The sequence below is a fragment of the Zea mays genome, chromosome 5 (genome assembly GCF_902167145.1).
Source record: "Zea mays cultivar B73 chromosome 5, Zm-B73-REFERENCE-NAM-5.0, whole genome shotgun sequence".
Taxonomy (NCBI): Eukaryota; Viridiplantae; Streptophyta; class Magnoliopsida; order Poales; family Poaceae; genus Zea; species Zea mays.
The window spans coordinates 42,714,604-42,722,432 of record NC_050100.1 but is presented as its reverse complement, the minus strand read 5'-3'; positions in this window follow the sequence as shown (position 1 = coordinate 42,722,432).

Genomic DNA, 7,829 nt, shown 5'->3' with positions numbered 1-7,829 from the left:
AAAATTCTTCGCTCAACTAAGCAAGAAGAACCGGATGAGCTTGCTCAAACTCATGAAAAGAGTGAAAGAACAAAAGGAAATGCTTCATAAGCAAGAAGATATCCTCATCGAAAAAATCAAAGACTTGGAGAAGTTGACCAAAGAGCATGAGAAGCTAAAGTGCTCTCATGATGATTTGGTCCAAAGGTATGAAAAGATTTCAATTGAGCAAACTAGTACTTCAAATGCTTTATCTTGTGTTGCTCAATTAGAAAAAGAAAATACTATGCTCAAGAACACGATAAAAAGGCTAAACATTGAAAATCTAGCTTTGCAAGAAAAACATGATATGCTCGTGTGCTCTCATAATGAATGTATGGATTCACATATCATGTTAGAAATGGCTCATGAGGTTATGTTAACTAATTTGAAATCATACCAACCTCACATGTGCACATGTGTTGAAATTGAAACTATATTACCATGTGCTAACAATTGTTGTTATCAAGCAAGCCAATCTTCCATTGAGCTAGAAATTTCAGGAATTAGTGATATTTCTATCACACAAGAAAATAAAGAGCTCAAGGAAGAAGTTGCAAGGCTAAGGAGGAGCTTTACTCTTTTGAAGGGAAAGTGTCATGCTCAACTTTCTCACGATAACCGTGATAACATGGTGAAGAAGCTTGAGAAGGGGACAATCGTAGCATGCACGAACCCCCTTCAAAAGAATGCTAAGTTCCCCAAGAAAGGCATGAGCAAACATCAAGAGAAGAAAGCCAAAGCTCATGACAAGTGCCTCAACCACGCCTCCACATGCTCCACACAAGGTAACAAACAAGTCACTCTTCCAAATAAGAGAAGATGCGCTAGAAAGTGTTATCAATGTCATGAGAAGGGACATGAGATTAAGTCATGTCCCTACACAAAGGATAGTGGCTTAACTTTAGAAAGAAAGAGGCTCACTAACCATGTAGCAAACAAGAAGCAAGACAAGAAGGAGTCTTGCAAAATTAAAAATCAGATTTGCTACACTTGCCGAAGAAAGGGACACCTATGCAAGGATTGTCCCATGAGTGAGTATCCTAAGCCTACCATGTCAATTCATTCATATTCACTTAGGAGACCCAAAAATGTCACTTGTGCTAGAAAGGTAAGTAGTTCACCTAAAACTAGCACAAAGGCCATTTGGGTGCCTAAGTATTTATTAGCTAACCTTGGTGGACCCATCCAAAAATGGGTACCAAAATGTACTTAATAAGTTTTGCAGGTACCCAGAGATGATATGAAGCTTTGGGGTGCTTGAGCGGTTTAACTCAATTCTTATCTCAAGCTATCAATCTTACATTGTCTATCCTTTAAGATTGACCCAAAGATGAATTGAGTTGTTATATCACTAACTTCATATTCATCTCTAGCAAGAACTTGTGTTGTAGGGAATAAGGATTAACCTTTGTGGGAATCAAGCAAAAGGCCTACAACCAAGTGATATCCAAAGGATGGTAACAATTAATTCTTAAGTGCACATTGCTTTTAATTGGTATATTCCTTTGTGTCTTTTGTAGCCACATAGGAAAAATGAAGCACTTGAGAATGAACTTAAGAGATTTTACCTTGCTTTGGAAAGGATCTAATTATATGGTAGATTGCAAGTTCATAATTTTATAGTGTGACAATCTACATGCTTTAAATTGATTGCATGTATCTTGTGGCATATTTCAAATTAATTATCGTGTTATTGCCATGACCTAGACATAAAGAGGATTATCCCATGTTCTTAAATGAATAGAGTACTAAGTAAGAAATTCAAATTCTTATAGCACTTACCAAATGGGGAATTCTAAATGACTAGAGTTGTGAGACTAATGTTTCTATCTAAGTGTTTATGTAGTCTCACAACATGAGAATGTGTTTCCCAAATGGAGTGTGCCATTCAACATTCAAAGAAGATCGAACCAATACTATGTGATGTATCCATTCTTGTTTAAATTGGTTTTGAGTCTTCTACATTAATCACTCACCATGCTATGAGTTAAACTTGCCATGTAAAACTTAATTAAATAATCATGCTACTTTCATCTTTTTTACAATTGATGTTATGCATGATGCTTGTAAGGGTAATTTAGTTCATATCATGAGGTTTCCTTGTTTTAGTAACCTTCTTGTCATTCATATACTAGAGGTTGCTAAATAGAAAACTATTGCTTGTGTTACTAATACAGTCTCTTTTAAGATATTTCATGGAAATTCATAAGTAGAGATTGTGCTCTTTCAATTGGTAAAATCACAAGCTTTAAAGGTTAATCTTCACCTAAAAGAAAGATTAGGGATGCTCAAGGCAAAGGTATGGAACAAATTGCTTCAATTGGTAGTTGATCAATACTAGTTCCTTCCAAGTGGCATTCTTTCAATTGGTAATAATATATTCTATGGAAAGGAATGTCAATATGAAGGTTAAATTCCTTTTGGCTTAAATTTGTAAATTAGTGCATATTGTGAATTCACTGCTTCATGTGCATTAACTTAAAAGGAATTTAATTTATGTCTTTACACCTCATAAATGATGATTTGTTTGCCATTCATACATATAGATATCATCATTCATTAAATACTTCCTTGTACTACTAATACCTCTTTTCAAAGTGTTTTATCGACTAGTTTTTAAAAGGAAAAGAGATAACAAAGAAGGAAGTCTCCACAAATGATGAAAAGAAGAATACTAAGGTGACACCACCACAAATAGTAAGATCTGTCAAATTGGTATAACAAATGGTACATTCTATATGGTGGTAAGTATTCTTAGGCATAAGTTAATTCATTGAAAATTTGTCATGCCTTGACCATGATATGTAATGTACTTCTCATGAGACTCTTAACTGAATTGAAAGTGCATGTGGCAAGTCATTCAAATACTTGATGCACATATCTAGTGGGAGAACATTATATATCTTGTGTCATAGAGGATAAGTGAGAGCACCTAGAGGGGGGTGAATAGGTGATCCTGTAAAACTTAAAACTTAAGCCACAAAACTTGGTTAAGTGTTAGCACAATAATCACCAAGTGGCTACAGAGGAGTCTCAACAAAACACAGTAACCACAAAGATATCACTCACAGAGATGACACAGTGGTTTATCCCGTGGTTCGGCCAAGACCAACGCTTGCCTACTCCACGTTGTGGCGTCCCAACGGACGAGGGTTGCAATCAACCCCTCTCAAGCGGTCCAAAGACCCACTTGAATACCACGGTGTTTTGCTTTGCTTTTCTTAATCCCGTTTGCAAGGAATCTCCACAACTTGGAGTCTCTCGCCCTTACACTTGAAGTTCACAAAGAAGCACGGAGCAAGGGAGGGATTAGCAACTCACACAAGACACAAAGATCACAGCAAATACGCACACACAGAACCCAGACTTAAGCTCAAATGGCTAGTACACTAGAACGGAGCTCAAATCACTAGAATGTCGAACAAGTGCGCAAGAATGATGTGTGAGTGATCAATAGTGCTCAAAGGATGCTTGGTGTCCTCCTCCATGCGCCTAGGGGTTCCTTTTATAGCCCAAGGCAGCTAGGAGCCGTTGAGAGCAATCTGGGAAGGCAAATCTTGCCTTCTGTCATCTGGCGCACCGGACAGTCCGGTGCACACCGGACACTATCCGGTGCCCGATTTCCTTCCTTAAATGGCGAAGCCGACCGTTGTAGATTTGGGAGCCGTTGGCGCACCGGACATGTCCGGTGCACACCGGACAGTCCGGTGCCCCCTTCTAGCCGTTGGCTCGACCACGTGTCCCGCGCAGATCGCACGGCCGACCGTTGGCCCGGCCGACCGTTGGCTCACCGGACAGTCCAGTGCACACCAGACAGTCCGGTGAATTATAGTCGTACGTCGCCTGTGAATTCCCGAGAGCGACCACTTCGCTCGAACCAGCCTGGCGCACCGGACACTGTCCGGTGCACCACCGGACAGTCCGGTGCTCCCAGACTGAGCAGATTTTTGGCTGCTTGAGCCAAGACATTTCCAATTGGATTTTTCCTGTTTCCAGCACTTAGACATAATACATTAGTCTCTAAAACAATGTACTAAGTCCGAGAAACATACCTTTATCCTTAATTTGTACTTTGTCCACCATTTTACACTTAGGCACTTGTGTTGGACACTAAATCACCAAAATACTTAGAAATGGCCCAAGGGCACATTTCCCTTTCAATCTCCCCCTTTTTGGTGATTTATGCCAACACAACATAAAGCAAGTAGAACAAGTACAGAATCAATTCAAATAAGAACTCAAATTTGTTTTGAATCAAATTTGTCATATATGGATCATCCTTTGCCACCACTTGGTTTGTTTTTGCAAATCAGACTCAAATTCCTATCTCTAAGTCAAACACACATGTTGAGACATAAAGAGAGCTATCTCAAAAGGAATTGATCAAAAATTTCAAAAACTCCCCTTTTTCCCATAATCAACACTTCTCCCCACAAGAGGCCAACTTTTGACAAGAGGGACAAATAAAAGAGTTTTGACAAACCAAAAGGTCTATTCTACTATTTTCAAAAACTCTCAAGTGGTAGCTGATCCATTTATCGCTTTGGCCTTTATTTTCTCCCCCTTTGGCATCAAGCACCAAAACGGGATCAATCTTGGCCCTTTAATCCCATTGCCTCACCAAAATCTTCAATAAGAATACAAAGGCAATAAGAGTACATAAGATGAACTTGGAATAAGTTACCCTCTCATCGGAGTGCAGTGGAAGTCTTTCATGGTCCAAGTCCACCTTTTCCCTTTCAAACCTCCTTTAAGACTAAAACAAGCAAACTCAAGCACATGGTTAGTCTCAAAGGGCAAGTTGTAGCACAGCTCCCCCTAAATATGTGCATCACTTGCAAAAAGGACTTGTGAGGTCCGGGGAGTGTTTGTACAACTTGAGCACCATAAGCAAGCAACGAAATGCATAAGGAACATGATCAAAGGTATAAATACATGTATGCTATCAATCCAAGTTCCGCGAATCTAAGACATTTAGCTCACTACGCAACCTGCAAAAGGTCTTCTCATCTAGAGGCTTGGTAAAGATATCGGCTAGCTGGTTCTCGGTGCTAACATGAAACACTTCGATATCTCCCTTTTGTTGGTGGTCTCTCAAAAAGTGATGCCGGATGTCTATGTGCTTTGTGCGGCTGTGTTCAACAGGATTTTCCGCCATGCGGATAGCACTCTCATTATCACATAGGAGTGGGACTTTGCTCAGATTATAGCCAAAGTCATTGAGGGTTTGCCTCATCCAAAGTAGTTGCGCGCAACACTGTCCTGCGGCAACATACTCGGCCTCAGCGGTGGATAGGGCAACGGAGGTCTGTTTCTTAGAATTCCATGACACCAGGGACCTTCCTAAGAATTGGCACGTCCCCGATGTACTCTTCCTATCGACCTTACATCTAGCATAGTCGGAATCTGAATATCCAATTAGGTCAAAGGTAGACCCCTTTGGATAACAGAGCCCGAAGCAAGGCGTAGCAACTAAATATCTAAGGATTCGCTTCACTGCAACTAAGTGACACTCCTTAGGATCGGATTGAAATCTAGCACACATGCATACGCTAAGCATAATATCCGGTCTACTAGCACATAAATAAAGTAAAGACCCTATCATTGACCGATATGCCTTTTGATCAACGGACTTACCTCCTTTGTTGAGGTCGGTGTATCCGTCGGTCCCCATCGGAGTCTTTGCGGGATTGGCGTCCTTCATCCCAAACCGCTTTAGCAAGTCTTGTGTGTACTTCGTTTGGGAGATGAAGGTGTCGTCCTTGAGTTGCTTCACTTGGAACCCAAGGAAGTAGTTCAACTCGCCCATCATCGACATCTCGAATTTCTGCGTCATTACCCTGCTAAACTCTTCACAAGGCTTTTTATTAGTACAACCAAATATTATGTCATCGACATAAATTTGGCACACAAAAAAATCACCATCACAAGTCTTAGTAAAGAGAGTTGGATCGGCTTTCCCAACCTTGAAAGCATTAGCAATTAAGAAATCTCTAAGGCATTCATACCATGCTCTTGGGGCTTGCTTAAGTCCATAGAGCGCCTTAGAGAGCTTACACACGTGGTCGGGGTACCGTTCATCCTTGAAGCTAGGGGGTTGCTCTACGTACACCTCCTCCTTGATTGGCCCGTTGAGGAAAGCGCTCTTCACATCCATTTGGAACAACCTGAAAGAATGGTGAGCGGCATATGCTAGCAAAATACGAATGGACTCTAGCCTAGCCACAGGAGCAAAAGTCTCCTCAAAGTCCAAACCTGCGACTTGGGCATAACCTTTTGCCACAAGTCGAGCCTTGTTCCTCGTCACCACTCCGTGCTCGTCTTGTTTATTGCGGAACACCCATTTGGTTCCCACAACATTTTGCTTAGGACAAGGCACCAGTGTCCAAACTTCATTCCTCTTGAAGTTGTTGAGCTCCTCTTGCATGGCCAACACCCAGTCCGGATCTAGCAAGGCCTCCTCTACCCTAAAAGGTTCAATAGAAGAGACAAAGGAGTAGTGCTCACAAAAATTAACTAAACGAGATCGAGTAGTTACTCCCTTGCTAATATCACCCAGAATTTGATCGACGGGATGATCCCTTTGAATCATCGCTCGAACTTGGGTTGGAGGTGCCGGTTGAGTTTCTTCCTCCATCACATGATCATCTTGTGCTCCCCCTTGATCACACGCCTCCTGTTGATGAACCTGTTCATCGTCTTGAGTTGGGGGATGCACCATAGTTGAGGAAGAAGGTTGATCTTGCTCCTTTTGTTCCTGTGGTCGTACATCACCAGTCACCATGGTTCGTATAGCGGTCGTCGGAACATCTTCTTCATCTACATCATCAAGATCAACAACTTGCTCTCTTGGAGAGCCATTAGTCTCATCAAATACAACGTTGCTAGAGACTTTAACCAAACCCGATGATTTGTTGAAGACCCTATACGCCTTTGTATTTGAGTCATAACCTAACAAAAACCCTTCTACAGCTTTGGGAGCAAACTTAGAATTTCTACCCTTCTTCACTAGAATGTAGCATTTGCTCCCAAATACACGAAAGTACGATACATTGGGTTTGTTACCGGTTAGCAGCTCATACGACGTCTTCTTGAGGAGGCGATGAAGGTAGACCCTGTTGATGGCGTGGCAAGCCGTGTTTACGGCTTCCGACCAAAAGCACTCAGGGGTCTTGAACTCTCCAAGCATCGTCCTCGCCATATCGATGAGTGTCCTGTTCTTCCTCTCTACCACACCATTTTGTTGTGGTGTGTAGGGAGCGGAGAACTCGTGCTTGATCCCTTCCTCCTCAAGGAACTCCTCCACTTGAAGGTTCTTGAACTCGGACCCGTTGTCACTTCTTATCTTCTTCACCTTGAGCTCAAACTCATTTTGAGCTCTCCTTAGGAAGCGCTTGAGGTTCCCTTGGGTTTCAGACTTATCCTGCAAAAAGAATACCCAAGTGAAGCGGGAAAGGTCATCCACAATAACCAAACCATACTTACTTCCTCCAATGCTTAGATAGGCGACGGGTCCGAAGAGGTCCATATGTAGCAGCTCCAGGGGTCTTGATGTGGTCATCACATTCTTGCTGTGATGCGCTCCTCCCACTTGTTTACCTGCTTGACAAGCTGCACAAGGTCTATCTTTTTCGAATTGCACGTTAGTCAAACCTATCACGTGTTCTCCCTTTAGAAGCTTGTGAAGGTTCTTCATCCCTACATGTGCTAAGCGGCGATGCCACAACCAGCCCATGCTAGTCTTAGCAATTAAGCATGCATCTAGACCGGCCTCCTCTTTTGCAAAATCAACTAAGTAAAGTTTGCCG